General features: G+C 38.3%; 1 protein-coding gene across 5 annotated transcripts in view; it reads left to right on the top strand.

Annotated features, from left to right (window-relative positions):
• Window positions 1-330: 330 nt before the first annotated feature.
• arhgap9 (Rho GTPase activating protein 9) overlaps window positions 331-15,805 on the top strand; it is a 74,539-nt gene continuing 59,064 nt past the window's right edge. For 4 of the 5 annotated variants that reach the window (XM_036151837.1, XM_036151838.1, XM_036151833.1 and 1 more), the window contains exon 1: window positions 331-566. The gene's annotated coding sequence lies outside the window, so the exon portion shown is untranslated. Of the gene's footprint in view, window positions 567-1,658; window positions 1,865-15,805 lie in introns of those variants that run through there. The other variant, XM_036151835.1, reaches the window with a different exon arrangement.

Raw genomic sequence — 15,805 nt, 5'->3', positions numbered from 1 at the left:
TTTGAGGCTGCTCCTGTGCCGTTCATAGAAACCGCTAATCGCTTAGTCAAAGGACTACATCTCCCACAATGATTTCCCCGAAGCGTGGCTCATATGGGTTTAGATTGGCTTGTTCTGTTGATTTGGGCCAGCATCGCCGGGCGGTGACACTTTTCATTAGTATACCTTGTAAACCGGGCGATGCCGGGATATCAAACACGCTCACCACAGCTGTCGCCCTGTTCTGTAACGTGATTGGCTTTGCCAAAGATCGGAGTCCACGATCACAGCCAATCATAAACCAGCAAATCCTACACAGCGCAAGCTATTTTCTGCCCTCTTAAAGAACGAGGAGGGGTCTGTCTGTCAGCGTGGGATGGAAATGTCACTAGTTCCCATGAGTTACAGTTAATTTGCAAAAGTGCCCGGCGAGCTTCTCCCACTGGGTCTCTATTAGCCCAATTATGTGGAGTTATTAATATCTACGAGAAAAGAGCTGCAAACTTATTAGGAAGCAAACGCAAATTTCTGGGCAGTTCACTCCAAAACACAACAGAGCTGTCACCGCGTACGTCGCTGCTGCAAAGGTGAGTGTCCCTTACAGTAAATCATAAAATATGTAAAGATTTATTTGCTGAAAACATATCTATCTAATCTGCAGGGCAGATTATATACTTTTTAGCCTGTATTTTGTATTCGTAATAATATAAATAACAACAAACTGTTTCACAGATTTATTTATTTACAACTCTTTCTAATATTTACAGTGTAATATTTACGTATTTAATCCTCAGTTTTATTCGTGATAAATTTAAAACCTGCATTTTGTTGGTAATGTTTTGTTTATAGGGTGTAAAAAGTTCTACTGGTAGTCAAATGTGCTGAAAATATACAAATATTTTACTCAGTGAATGATTATCCATAAAGCTGTGGGCTTATGTTGGTCACAGTTATGTCACAGGTCACGTATGTCATGCATTCAGGTTTACCGTTACAGCAAAAATAAATGCACTTTTTCCGCAACACGTTTTCGCCTTGTGAGTCTATAAATTCAGTTAAAGTCTTTTGTTACAGACTGCTTAGACTTTGAAAAGAAACCTCTAAACATTTCCTGTTTAGGAGAACCTGTGCAGAGTTTCCTTTCAAGCCGCTCCCTATAGTTATAATAGATGACGTGCTGTATCATTTATTATTGTATGAATGCATTTGTCCTAGAGGCACTGATGCACTGTTCCAAGCTGCTGAAACAATGTACTCCTTTTGGTCATCTTTTTTTTAAGCCACAGTGATAAGAGTCACTTTACATACGTCATATTTTGTGCAGAAATATTTGCATGCATCCGCATGCAAAGCTAGGCCATACCAGCGTATGGACAGGTTAACCACAGAGTGTGATGGAAACTGCTCGCCTGACGCATTGCATTTTTGCTGTTTTATAATCATTCTTAAGTCCTTGCAAAGCTGGAGATTTTCTCTCGTTCTGCCAGCTTATGACGACACAAGAAAGATTAATGCTATTTGCAACTTTTCTGATTAAAACCAGCCCTGTACCCCGACTATTAGGTGCAGAGTTACAAGCCAGACATAATTACAAGAGGGCCCTCACACGTTGTTGTGTGGATCTAGTGTCACAGAAAGATAGAGAGACTGACGTCTTTGACATTGTGGTGGGTTAGTGATCAGATTGTTCTGGAGCTTTGCTTTCACTCAGCTTGTCTATGGGATGAGTTGCGTGGCTACTTGCATGTGTGCAGTCACCTCTGTGGGGAAATCATGATGATGTCGCACAGCAAAACCTCCTCTTACCTCTTTTTTTGACGCTGCAAAAGTTGAGTCTGCGTTCCGTGAGCTCTGGTCCTCTTCAACTGCCACCTTTCTCATATGGGTGTGTATCTGTTTTGATCTTCATTTCAGTTACAGTTTTGTTTCCTGATCTGAACGTGTCTCTTTCCCTCCGTGGCTTTTAATGTTTTGGCCGTTACATTCACTCTTGATGGAGACATTCTGTCCAGATTTGTTTTTAAATCCTTTCCATGTTAAAGTATATATTAAGCCAGATATGTTTTTCACTGTGCATATAAATGTGAAGAAACATTAAACTTCCATTATTATTTTTCTTTCTGTTCTGTATGAACCAAACCTGTTGCCTTTACCACAAGCTGTCCTGGCTTTCTGAAGGTCTTTTAAAGTTTTTCTTTGGGTGTCTCCATTTCCCTCTTTATTTCAGTCCACTTCTTGACCCCTTTATAAGTATTGTTTTCCTCTGTTGCTTTCTTAAGCCACCCAGCCCTGACCTATGAATCATTTAAGCCTTAAAGGCCACCTAACTTTGGGGATGAATCAGTACTCTAAAGTAAAGTAAAATTATTCACTCCCCTAACTTTTTCACTTCATTGTAGTTTATACAGTTTTTATGTGATGATCCATCTAAAAGTAGTTAATAACTGTGGAAGGAAAATAATACATAGTGTGACATACATTTCTATTCAGCCAGCTTTACTGTGATGCCCCAAAATAAAATCCAGTTCAACCAACTCTTTTCCATTCGCCCCATTTGTAAATAAAGTCCATCGGCATTTAATTCTTATCTGTTGACACAAAATCTGTTATTCTTAATCCTCACAAATCTAGCCATTCTGATAGTTTCACAAGAATAAAGGAATTGTAATAAATAAATAAACAGAGGAATGTGTCATGTCATGTTTCCAGAGGGAGGCTAATTTGAATTATTTGGCTTATATTCAGAACAGGATTAGTGGTGGGAAAGTCACACTACAGATCCCTCTAAATACATGGTCCCTACCTTAAAACACGGGGGTGGCAGCATCATGCTTATGGCATGGTTTTGTTAAGCAAGAACATGGAAGGTGGTCTGAATTAATGATGAAGTGGATGGACCTAAATGCAGGAAACACCATGGAAGAAAATCTCTTCTAGGCCATAAATACTTAACACCGCCGCAGAGGTCCACCTTCCAGCAGGGACCCCCAAACACACAGCCAGAGCTACAATGGAATAGTTAGACCAAAGCAGAATCTGTTTTGGAATGGCCCTGTCAAAGTCCAAATCTAAATCCAACTGAGAGTTTGGGCAAGATTGAGAATTGCTGCTCTCAAACATTCTCTGTCTAATTTCATTGATTTTCAGTTATGTTGCGAAGAAGAAAATATAATTATGTGACGTTCATAATCCCCAAAGCACTATTTCTATGAAACTTGGCCAAAGTTTATATCATGTGTAGGGAATGTATCAAATCACCAAGGTACCTGGAGTATTTGAGAACAAGCAAAGTCAAGCATAAAAAGCTGTGCACATCTGAATTGGATTGTAAGCTTATGTATGTATACAGCAGAAGAAGAAGAAGAGAAAAAAGTGCAAAAAAGCAGACAGATTTTCACCTTATCTGATCTGTTTGCCAATTTTTTTTCCAAAAAAATTAGCTTAATCTCAAGTAAGGTCATGCAGGAAGTGATTTTTAAGGAAGGGCGTCTGTTTGTCAAATTACTCAAGAACTGGACTAAAAGTCAGCGACCAAAGCAGCTGTACGTTAATAAGGCAATATTTATATGCAATGCTTATATGTACAGAGAAGGTGAGGGGAGAAATAAATAGAGAAAACAATCAACCAATGTTAAAACACAGAGTAGGTGCTATAATTGGTAGGACTGCATGCTGCAAAGCATGTGTGAACCTTGCACAACAGTAGAAAGCTATACTACCATTTGCAGACTGGTCTCCCCAGGGCCTGCATCTGAATATCACTGCTTGGGATTATATTGGACGAGAAAAGCATCAAAATATGAGGGGGAAAAAAACAGACTAGCCCTGAAGATTAGCTGGTTATGATAAAATGTTCATTTAACAGTTCAGGCTTTTTTGAAGAATAAAAGTAATCATAAATAAATAATTCCAAATTCTCTCTTTGTATATACAGCGTATTTCCACATATGTTTGCTCATGTCTGAGTAAATTACTGGAAGACTTTGCAGTGTTGTGTATAATCAAAGAAATCAGAGTTTGCAGATGTTAAAATTAAGTTATTTACCTTTTATGAGTGCTTTCGGCTGTACCCTTATTCAAGGGCCATTGCAGCAAGATAATACAATTTGCAGAAAGACATGGCATGTCTTCCTGACGCATCCAGGATTCAAACCTGGGCCGTCTCCCGTATCAAAGATACAGACTTACCTCGGTACACCACAGAGGAACTGGGTGAAACTCACCTTTTAAGATGCAGTATTTATGTATTTTCCTGCTTTTCAAAAGTTAAAATGAAGTTACTAAAAAGAGCAATAGCTCTTAGAACTTTTGTTTTTCTTTAGGTTGTACATTACATTCTGAAGACTCATAACCTGATTTTACTGATGATGCCTCCTCTCATTTTACATAGCTTTAATAACTTGTCTCCCTTCCCTTTCCAAGTTTAAACATTTATTTATGTTTTAAACTTGTAATATCTGTCACTTTCATTGAGGAGCATAGTCATGGATGTTACAGAGTGCTGAAATGAAATGACAAGGGTTATTGTCTCTCCATGTGAGATAACATAAAATGTTATTAAATACGTTTAGGCCCTGGAACAGTTAATCAATAGGTTTATTAGTCAAAGTGTGACAAAAATAAGATCGTTGGAGTATGAAAATGTTCTTCTTATTTAATAGATATCTACATTTAACCCCAAGGCAGATTGTCTTAAATATTTTGATGAACATACCAGTAGGTGTTTGACATGTTGGAAGCCTCGTTGTTAATTGTGAAATGTTCCCCGATCGAACAAATAAATCCCCTTTAACCCTCCAGGGAATAAATGTGGCGCCTGTCTGTGTGTTAGTGCCATTTGAATCGGAGGTTTCGCTCCCTTTTCCTTGCTCCTCCGCTCCGCGCTCACTTCAGCTGCGTGCAGCTGAAAGTGGGTCTTCGACTTGCTTGATAGCTTTTGACAGCTCACTCTCATCCCCGGTGGATCAATGGAGCTCAGCACTCTTCATTAGAAACATCAATGTACTGCACATTCCCACAGGCTCAGCAACAAGCCAGCAGCTCAGTCAGAGAAAATGAATTTATTTTTTATTCTGTAAAAAAAAAAAAAAAAAAAAATCATTCAGGATTGATGGCCCATATATATATATTTTTTCTCTAGAGGAATTCAGATAGAAGTGAGTATTCAGATTTTTCTTCTGAAACCAGAGACATTGCTTCTATACGTTTCGGTTCATTCCACAAACAACAAAATCATAAAATGGATGGATGGATAGATGCTGTTTTTTTTTATACATTTATAACCTCATGGGAAAGTAAAAAGAAATCCACCAATATATCAGGAAGAGAACTGTGGACCTCCAAAAAGTGTTGTTCATCAACTTTCAACCACCTGCAGGTGCCATGAGCATCTTGTTAATGTCCAACCCTCACAAAGCTCCCGAAGTAGACAGGTTCTGTGTACCAGACATGAGGGATTTGGGTTTTGTGTTCCGTGTGGATATCAACTGCAGAGCAACCACATCAACCAAAAACATACACCTTGTGAAGATGATAGTTCAAGCTGTTAAGAGAATGTCGTACACAGTGGAATGAGTGACTCCAAAGGTAACATAGAAAAGCCATATTACAGTCTGGAAATGCAGTTGGAGACAAATAATTTTTGCAAACATGGCTGGTGATCTGAGGGTACTAAAACTGAAGGGTCCATTCATAATGACTATCAGGACTTTTGGAGGGAGAGGTGGAGGCTTGCAAGCCTGAGAAAACCATTCGAGCTGTGGATGATAGCATCATGTTGTGTGTTTGTTTTACAGAACGATAGACTGATAAACTTCAGTAAATGGGTGTCATCACGAGGAGTGGCTTTTAATTGTCTTTGCAACAATAGTGGTGCACTGATACTTCGTGCTATTTACATTGACTCATGATGTGTAGAAGAGAAACCTGTAAAAATAACTGTGCATGCGTCAGAATAACTGAACTGGACTGGGGAAATGCTATGAGTACATTGTTCCTCCAATTCAACCTGAGGAAAGTACATTTTGTGAACATTTGAAAGCTACATCTCAGCCAGGAAGTTAAAACCTCCTTTCTAAAAAGGCATACCACCAAATTAGTTTAAAAGTATGTTAGAGAAAAGTGAGTAAATATTTTGGGATAACCTTCACAGACCCCTGATCACAGTTCCACAGTAACTTTGTGTGAAAAGTGGCAAAAGTTATGTGTGAGTGAAGTGGCCTACAACAGCTCTGTCAGGAGGAATTGTGAAGAGTCTTTGGAAGGATCCCCAAAATGTTTGATCCAACTTATAAAGTTTAATGGCAATCCTACACAATACTATTAAGGAAATGTGTCTAAACCTGTGAGTATGAAGAAAATAATCAAGAATATTTTGCAAAACATGTTTTCGACTTTATTTAACCAGAAATGACCCAGTAAAAATTAAGAGACCATTTGCAAGGGTGTCCTGATGTCATTATTGGAAAAGTTTAGTATGTTTTAATGTCAGACAAAGAGGAAAAAAGGGTTCTGTTTTTCATAAAGCAGTCAGTGGAGGAGAGGCATGGAACATTTTATTTTATTTTTTTAAATCAAGATTTCCTCTGTGGGGTGGGTGGGATTTTTTTGTGGGCTGTAAATTGTTTTTGTGTGAAAAAAAAAAGAAAAAAAGATGAAACATTAAAAAAAATTAAAAAGCACAGAAAAGGTAAATGGACAGACTACCAGAGCTACCTATGACAAGAGATTTGTTTATAAATGTTATTTTTTGCACTACTAAGCTTAAGCATATAGATATATTGTATATAGTATATTGCTGTTTTAGTAAGTAAATGCTGTGTTAGTAAGTAAATCAAAGTATTTAGTTAAAGATTTTATGAAATCTGAGCAGTTTTAAAGTAAAATTCCTACGTGATCAACATTTTTTTGCTTTCGTTGAGCTTCTGACTGAAATAATAAGCATAAGCTTATTTCAGCAGAAGAAATAAGCTCATTACTTTTAAACACAGGCTGTGTGTTATTCACCTTCCTTTTTCTCCCCCAAGCTAACGAAAAAATAAAATAAAATGCTTGAATAATTTTTTTATTTTTTTTTCCAAGAGCTTACAACACCTCCTGGACGATTCTGCAGTATTTTACATAAAAGGGAAAAGCTGTGTTTCTTTGTGTGTGTGTGTGTATTTTTATTCTGGTTGCTTTTATGTTTACAGTAAAAAAAAAAGAGGGAACTGGAACATGAATATTATTGAAGTGAATTTTAATGTAGAAGTTCACTACATGTCGATGGAAGCTTCAGGGTTCATTGTAAACACAAGTGTTGCGTCAGCAGTCTCTTGAAATGATGGCATCACACATGTGGAATATTAGTATGTGCAACAAGGTGGGGGAAAAAAGAAAAACACACACACACACATAGTGGACACACTCTGGTGATGTCAACTGGCCAGACAGGTTGTTGTCACCTTGGGAATAATGGGTCTGAGCCAATGGCCGCCCTGCTGTCATCATCTGTCATTTGATTGGCCCTCTGACAGTTTACTCAGCTAATCACTGGGAGAATCCAGCCTCCCTGTTTGGTAGCATATGTATACACACACACACGCACGCACGCATTCACACACACGCATTCGGCAGCCAAACGTCACACTGGGAAGCGCAGTGTGTGTTTCGGTGAGTCTCTCTGGTCCTGCCATCAATAATGCATGGTTTTGGGAGGATGAAAGGCTGTTTTGGCTTGAGGCATGTGTCTCATATGGAGAGAGAGACATCATGGCTGGTAGTTATAACTGTACATCCACAGAGAAAGTGAACGCTTCGTCACATGGCTTTTATCAGCGGCACTGTACTTCAGGCTGAAAGAGGATTTATTTTTGGGCGAAAGAGAGAGAGGAATAATCAATTATTCAACATAAAGCAATTTAAAAAAAAAAGTTTTTTAATCTAATTTGAAGGTTGAAGGGTAGTTTTAATTCTGCGCTCTTACGGGGAACTTCGTTTGGCACACCTGCTCAAATGCTTGTTAACACAAAATCGATTCAGCCAATCAGATGGCAGCTACACATCTAGACTTGCTGACGTTCAAGCTGAACATCACAATGAGTGGAAAAAGGGGGATTCGGGTGACCTTTTAGATGGTCGGATAAGCTGGTGAGAATATTTTAGAAACTTTTGATCTACTGGGATTCTCACACACAACTTTACAGAGATTGGACCAAAAAAATAAATAGTCCAATCAGCAGCAGTACGAGAGGAGAATGCCTGGTTCAAAATGGCAGAAAAGTAGCAGTAGCTCAAATAATCACTAGTTGCAACCGAGGAATGCTAAATACCTCTTTTAAAATGTGCAGCATTACAAACAATGAAGCAGATGGGGCTAGAGCAGCGGAACATAGGCACATGGTTCCCCTCATGTCAGGTAAAAACAGGAAATTGAGGCTATTGTTTATATAGGCTGATCATAATCGGACAGCGGCAGACTGGAAAAACATGGCTTCATCCGGCGAGTCCTGATGTCAGCGGTGACGTTCAGATTGTAGGGTCAGAATTTGCCATAACAAGATGAAAGCATGGATCCATCATGCCTTGTGTCGATGGCTTAAACTGGTAGTGGGAGTGTAATAATTTGGGGGACCGTTTACATCCGTCTATGAACACAGTGTACTTCAGGCACACACACCAGCTCGCAGTTTCCGTTAGATCACCAGCTGTGTGTGAACGTTTATGTACAAGGTTCCGTCTAATGTTCTGGCCAGATTCAGCCATAAATGGTCAATGCAAAGATCCTCATGAATGTTGATGAGTTTTTAAATGAGTCAGCGGATCTGTGTTTTATCATGGTTTAATAATGGCAACCACGAAGAAAAGCAAAGAAGCTGTGACACAATTTCACACAAAGGTGTTTATTAGATGTGTAAATCAGATTTAAAAGTACACATGTTGTACCACATAAAAGAAACTTGATGAAAAGTGACCCTGATTGCTGTTTTAAACATCGGATGACTTCAAGGAGCAGTGCCACGTGTTGAAATTCCTCTTGTCTTGGAGGAGACTGCACTCAGATCCTCATTCTGAGAAGGGAAGAATACTAAGATGTATTTTATTTAAGATTTAAGTTGGCTTATAGGCATCTTTTTATTTATTTTAAAGGTCCTCATGTATAGTTATGTGACCCTAGCACAAGCATGAATAACTCTGTGCTTTTGAATTCTTACAATAAACTCTATCTATGATTAAAGTCTGAAATGAAGTGAAATGAAACATCTGAGAGGAATCATCATGCAGTTTGGCTGCAATTCACCACTTTACCGTCTTCACTGCCAATTTCTCCAGTCTCCAAAATGAGTGTATGCATGGGTCAGAGTTGCCCTGAGGACCGTACATCTTCCCCTGACGGTAAACTAGATTGTACCATTTTTTTTCTCTTTCTTTGGATCACAACCTTTGCCTGAAAAGTGACATACACAAGTTTCATGTGCTATTTTTGTGCGTACTCAAGCTTTATAAAAGAAGCCCTTCGACTGCCACAGATCCATTGATTCAGCTTTTCTGGTGTAATATAAGTTCTCATTAAAATGTAAAAGTCCCAGTCTTGTATTAAGCGATTGCTTCTGAGCTTTTAAACATGACATTTCCCACTCATCTTTTACATTACACTGTGTGCACCATTATTAGGCATGTCCTGTTTTTGAGGATTGTTTTTAGTCATCACCAAGTGCAATGCTCTCTGTTTCTCTAAAATGTTAGTGAACCTCAAACAGGAATCTCTTTTTTTTTTTAAGAAAAGAAGCTGCCAAACATTGTACACACCTTGATAAAAGGTGCTGACCTCCTTAGACATCACCTGCAATGCTTGAATTCATTAAGCCTTCAAGTTTATCCAGCTTCAAGTTACAAATATGCCTAAAAATGGTCAAAACACTCACTTGTGCTCATAGTTTAGTCTACCGTGCCTCTAATTATGTTAATGCTAGTGACATGCCCTCTAAAAGTTTTTTTTTTTTTTTTTACTGACCAATTTCTCAAACTCTGTTTGATTGGAGATCATAAGGTTATGTTTTTTTTTCTTTGTGTTTAGACAGAACTTAATTGTTTTTTGTTTTTTTTCGGGATACATTTTTGTAAGATTTTAACATAGATTTACATTTATATCATGACATATTGCATTTTTTTTTTCTTTTTTGCCCAAAATGTGTGCCGTGATGCAACACTTTACATGCTAAGCATCATACCACCACTGGATCGGGCTAAAAACTAAGTTTAGCATTAAGATTTGGGGTGATGGTTTGTTCCCAATAATCCTGCACAAGCAGAGTGCATCGTCCTATTTTTTGAAGGACATGAGCGGAACTTGTTTTTCTGTCACTTATTGTTGTGGTAATTAAGGTTAAATTCTCGCGTGTGGCAAGTTTTTCCCTTATTTCCCAGCGACGCCTTCGGTAACAGACCTTCATATGTAAATAAAGCGCCTCCCTCATGCGTACGAGTGTGTTTTCCACGTGTATATGTGAGCCTGTGCCCAGAGCCCTTTGAAGTTACTCATTCACTCTATATTCCTTCTCTTCCCATGTCTCGTGTCTCTTTGAACAGCATGTAGGCATGATTATTAAAGCTGCTCTCTTTCGACTTCAAACATATGGGATGAATATGGATATGATGTGACACCAAGCCCTCCGCCAACGCCCTGTCTGTACTTCACATCCATTCCTGTCATGCTGTAAAGGTTGATGGGCTCAGCGTTAAACAATCTCTGTGGGAACTAAACCTGTCATTCGCTGGCTTGTCTTTGAGCTAGTTAAGGCGGTTATTACGTAGCTGATCAAGAACGAAATGGAGCTGCAGGTTACAATTAGATGTGGAATTTTGTTCTTATTGGACTTGTCGTTTCTTTTCTTGGTAGCATCTCAGGTGCTGTGTACATTTTTACCCTATTGTAATTTATTGAACCGTTTATCTTTTTCTTTTGACAAAATCAGTCCCCTTTCATGGTTTTTACATGGCACAGGCAGGACAAAGCCCACAAACGGATGTTGTTTATACTTTAAACTTTGGCTTGTCACTGAGGATAGTAAAAAGTATGAAAAGTAACATTGTGATTATAAGAAGCGCTTCTTTTCTAACTAGTATTTCCTGATTTCTCTCTATCTAGTGCTGTTCTTAAACCGTGTGCTGCTGTTAAATTATATGATCTGGCTGATGACATGGACATTTTACAGACAACGTTGTTTAGTGTACTATACACAAGCTAATACGCTTGCACATGAGTTCAGGATATGTTTTGTCTTTGTGGAAGTGCCGCTTTTTAAAGCATGGTTTACATCTGTGCATGCTGCCCACTTGTGGAGACGCTACAAGCAAAGTGGTATGCAGAAACTTAAAGTGGCATATAATGACAAAATGAGGATGTCGCTTAGGATGCAGAGATGGACGAGTGCAAGTCAGTTATTTGCTAGTGTTAGTTGTTACATGTTTTATGCTGTATTAAGTAACCTTTAGCACACATGTATGTGCAGGTTCAAAATAAGGTCATCCTATTACTGGCAGATCCTGCACAAGATTCAGTCAGGTTTAAGTCTAGAATGTAAAACCATTGATGTTTTAGCTTTGTTGTAAAGTTGTGGCTTTTTTGTTTCATTTGCATTTATTCTTCTACCCCTTTATATCTATTTAAATACATGGACCTACTGTGTCTTTAATACTACTACTACTACTACTACCACTACCACTGATGATGATGATAATAAAAAATCATTGTTGTTATTATAAATTCACTTCACCAATAAAAATAACCTTGCATTACTTATTAATTAGAACATATCAACAAAATATGTTTTCTAAGTGAGGAAGGAGTCATGACAACCAACACCCTAACAGGTAGTCTTATGCCCTTTAGCTGAAATAACTTAATTCTTGTACCTATCTACTGTACGAATTTCTAACGTTGTTCTGCGAAAAATGTACCCTTCTCCTCATTTTCAGCTGTGAGATATTTCAGGGGTTTCTTGCAGGGATTTTTATGCCATTTCAAACCTGGTCAGCTCACCAGCAGAGTCCTCCATGAATTCTATGTGTCAGAGGACTCTTGCCAAAAGGAAATAAACCTGAAGCAAAACTGGACCCCACAATTAACAATGACCCAAAACATACCAGTAAATTCTCCCAGGACTGCATGAGAATTAAGAAATCCATATCCCACAAGCCATATCATTTCCAGCTCTGTTTCACAGATACCATGAGGTTATTTTTCCTTTAAGACTTGATTGGGTTTATGCCAAAGATTTACTCTATTCTACTGATCAAATAATTCAGCTTTAGACTCATCTGTCCAGTAAAGATATGCGTTCAGAAGTTCTGGTCTTTGTATACACTCTTACTGTTAAACTTTAGTCTGGCCTTCATGACTTTCTTTGAAAGCAAAGGCTTTCGCCTTGTGCACTTCTTAGGACGGTAAACTTGTGCTGTCTAGCAAGAGAACGTTGAAGGTCCTATAATGACATTTTAGGGTTTTTTGTACACTGCTTTTATCATCTTGTGGTCTGCTTTAAGTGCAAACTTACTCGTACAGTAGCACCTGGCAGGTGTTTTGAACGAATCCTCTTGTAGAATATTTTCTGCGCAGTGGAATGGCTCATTGGGAATTCTTTTGAGACCTCTTTAAATCCCCGCCAGACTCTCAAGCTGCAGTCTTCTGTCTGTAGGTCTCAGACAGCTCTTTTGATTTTTACTAAGGTGTTCACTCTTACCTCAGCTGTCAAGACGCAAAACTAAACACCTGAGATATTTAGGTTTGAAGGCAAGTTTCATTGAAAATGCTTGATAATGTTGTAATGATGTGCTGATGAGGCCAATGTGCTTATGTATAATTGTAGCCATTTCACAGAGGAATAAATGTGGGGGTCCTCTAATTCTATTCCTTACTAGAAATTGTATTTTCTATTAGATTTCACAGAAAAAAAATCAGTAGGTCTTTTCTTTGGGTTGTAGTGTTTATTTAGAATAACTAAATATTTTAACGCTGTTTAAACTGATAGGAAATAATTAAATTGTCCAAATATGAATAAGGAAAAAAACTAAATAGGGCGACTTTTTTTTTAAAGGTTGCCCTATGACCTTTAAACAAAAAAAATCAAGAGAGCATCATCCATCCATCCATTATCTATGCCCGCTTATCTGTGCAGTGTCGCAGGGGACTGGTTCCTATCTCCAACAATCATTGGGCGAGAGGCGGGGGCAGTCCGCCCTAGACAGGTCACCCCTCCATCACAGGGCAACTTAGAGACACACAGAACAAACAGCCATGGACACACACAGCTACGGGCAATTTAGAGAGCCAATTCAGTCATGTTTTTGGACTGTGGGAGGAAGCCGGAGTACCCAGAAAGAACTCACACATTCACTGGGATAACATGCATACTCAGTGCAGAAAGACCCCAGGCCGGCATGTAAACGCCGGGCCTTCTTGCTGCAAGGCAACAGTGCTACCAACTGCACCGCTGTGCAGTTCAACTTAAATAAACAGTTCAATTCAGTTCAATTAATCTTTATTCCCGTAACTATGGGGATTTAATTTTTACGGCATGTCACAATAAAAACAGAAAGCAGACCAACATTAACTAGATTCCACTGCTTCAACCGATGGGTGTTAAAAACCTGAAACTTGTCAAACAAAAACATATAAGGTGCAGATAGGACAAACAGGTGATCAGTAAATACATAAATAGATAATTCTTGATATTTCCATCACTTTAAGAACCAATAACACACCACTGAAAACCACAGTGGTTGAAAACACACAAAACATTGTTTACATCAATAATAAAAAGAGTTGCATGAAAAACCTTGCAAGTTTTTTCTTGATTGTCAGAGGACAGCAGATGTTGGAGGTGAAAACCTTGATCAACCAGCAGCAGCAAGTCTTAACCACAAAACCTATTTGCAGACTGTTAAATGTTCTGATACGTGCTGATGTATTGGGCCTCAACACGTATGTGCTAATATTACATTATCATAAAATTATTCCCTGATATCAAAAGTTGTTAAAAGCTTAATAAACCTGTAATAATTTGATTTAAATCACTTTTAATATAAATCAGTTGATCTATTTATTCACTGATCTCCAGTGACACAGTTAACCAGCCAACTCTGGATTTGCATCAATAAGCCAATCAATCACTTTTGATGTTTTGCTGCTTTTATTTGGTCAGTGCACTGGTCTGATACTGCTCTTGTCAACTACGTCACTGTGTTCATGAAGTTCAGTTGTGGTTTATTTGCATGAATGAAGCCCAAGCTGCTTTGTGATTTTTCAACTTTGCTTTTTTATTTGGGGGGGTGGCGAGGGGGTATTTACAGTGCTGGATAAATCCACAAATGTCGGGTCAGACAGGGTTCAGTGAGTAGTGGCATGATTTTTTTTTTTCTGCACAGGATTAACTGTTATTTCATGCCTGCACATGCATGAACAAGAGTGACTGCAATTGACTCTGCAGGGAGGGCTGCTAGCTTGTGTCAATTTTGCTGGTTTTCTGCCCCACCCGCTCCTGAACCATCAGTCTTTGGTTTAATACCCATTAGTAATACCAGTATTATATCAGTCAGCTGTTTATGTTCTGGCACAATAACAGATCAGAGCTTTTTAACAGCTGTTCCATCTGGTTTTGTAAGGCATACTTTGAACAAATGAGATGACATTGTTGCAGTGAATGGTACATCTTTTTGCAGATCGAGCAAAAACCAAGAATCGCTATGTAATGAGTTTTTTACGAGCACTTGCATAAATTGCATCATGCAAATGAGTCTCCAGTTAAAGGAGACTTCTTGCAGAATCTAATAAGCTGTTGCAAAGCTAATCTGTCAGCTTGAAAACTGAGCGTTAAAGCAACAAACTACAATTTGTAATATTTTTCTTTGGCTTATGATCCTACAGTTTATTCCTCACCTAGGCATGCCCAGCACGAGATTCTCACAATATAATAAACTAGTATAATAACCCAGTTTTGCATAAGTTTACAGCAAGAGAAAACTTTGGCACTTTCTATGACATTTTTTTAAAAGAACTTTAAACTGTAGAAAAGGTATATGGATAAGTATTAGCTGTTTTGAAACTGTAACTTTTTAAAACTGCTACCCCACCCTCAACATTTGGTGGGTCCTCAGACATGCAAATAATTACAAAAACACCATAAAATTGTTTAACGTGTGTTTTGCAAAGCAAGAATGTTTTTAGCTAAATAAAAAAAAAGCTAAATAAAACAGCTGCCTGAGGATAAGAGAGGATATTTTGAGCCAGAGGATTTAGAAGGCTTTCCTGCAAAACTTGCATGCTTTTCATTTAATTCAGTCAATCTGACACAAGCAAAAACATGAAAAGTAAGCAAATGCTGACAGATTACATGCAGCCCCCTGTTATGGGTTCTCCATTCATATGATATTTTATTTATCATGTGTTTTTTTTTTCCTTTTATTGCTGCTGACATGTCATAAATCCCCATGCCCTCACTTCCTGGCATATGCTGCCCCTGCCTCTAAGCAACCATTACAGGGTGCCTGTGTCTGTCTCTGACACCATATGGCCTTCTCTGTGTGTTGGGGGTGTGTGACGACAGTGCCCAGTCTGCTGCTAAGTCTTCTGGAAATAGAAACTAGAGTCTTGCCCTATTTCCCCTTTTGTACATCCTCATCACACTTATTATTATTCGTTTTTTTTTTTTGTTGTTGTTTTTTTTACATTTATTCTATCTTAAAGATGAAGGGATTTAGGTTTTGCGGTGTCGGGTTAAATGATGCATTTGTAGCCAGAGATTTTATTTGCCTTTAGCCAAATGTCCACTAACATTACTGTGGTGAATCA

The sequence above is a fragment of the Fundulus heteroclitus genome, chromosome 20, assembly GCF_011125445.2.
Source record: "Fundulus heteroclitus isolate FHET01 chromosome 20, MU-UCD_Fhet_4.1, whole genome shotgun sequence".
Lineage (NCBI taxonomy): Eukaryota > Metazoa > Chordata > Actinopteri > Cyprinodontiformes > Fundulidae > Fundulus > Fundulus heteroclitus.
This window is presented reverse-complemented; position numbering and strand designations above follow the sequence as displayed.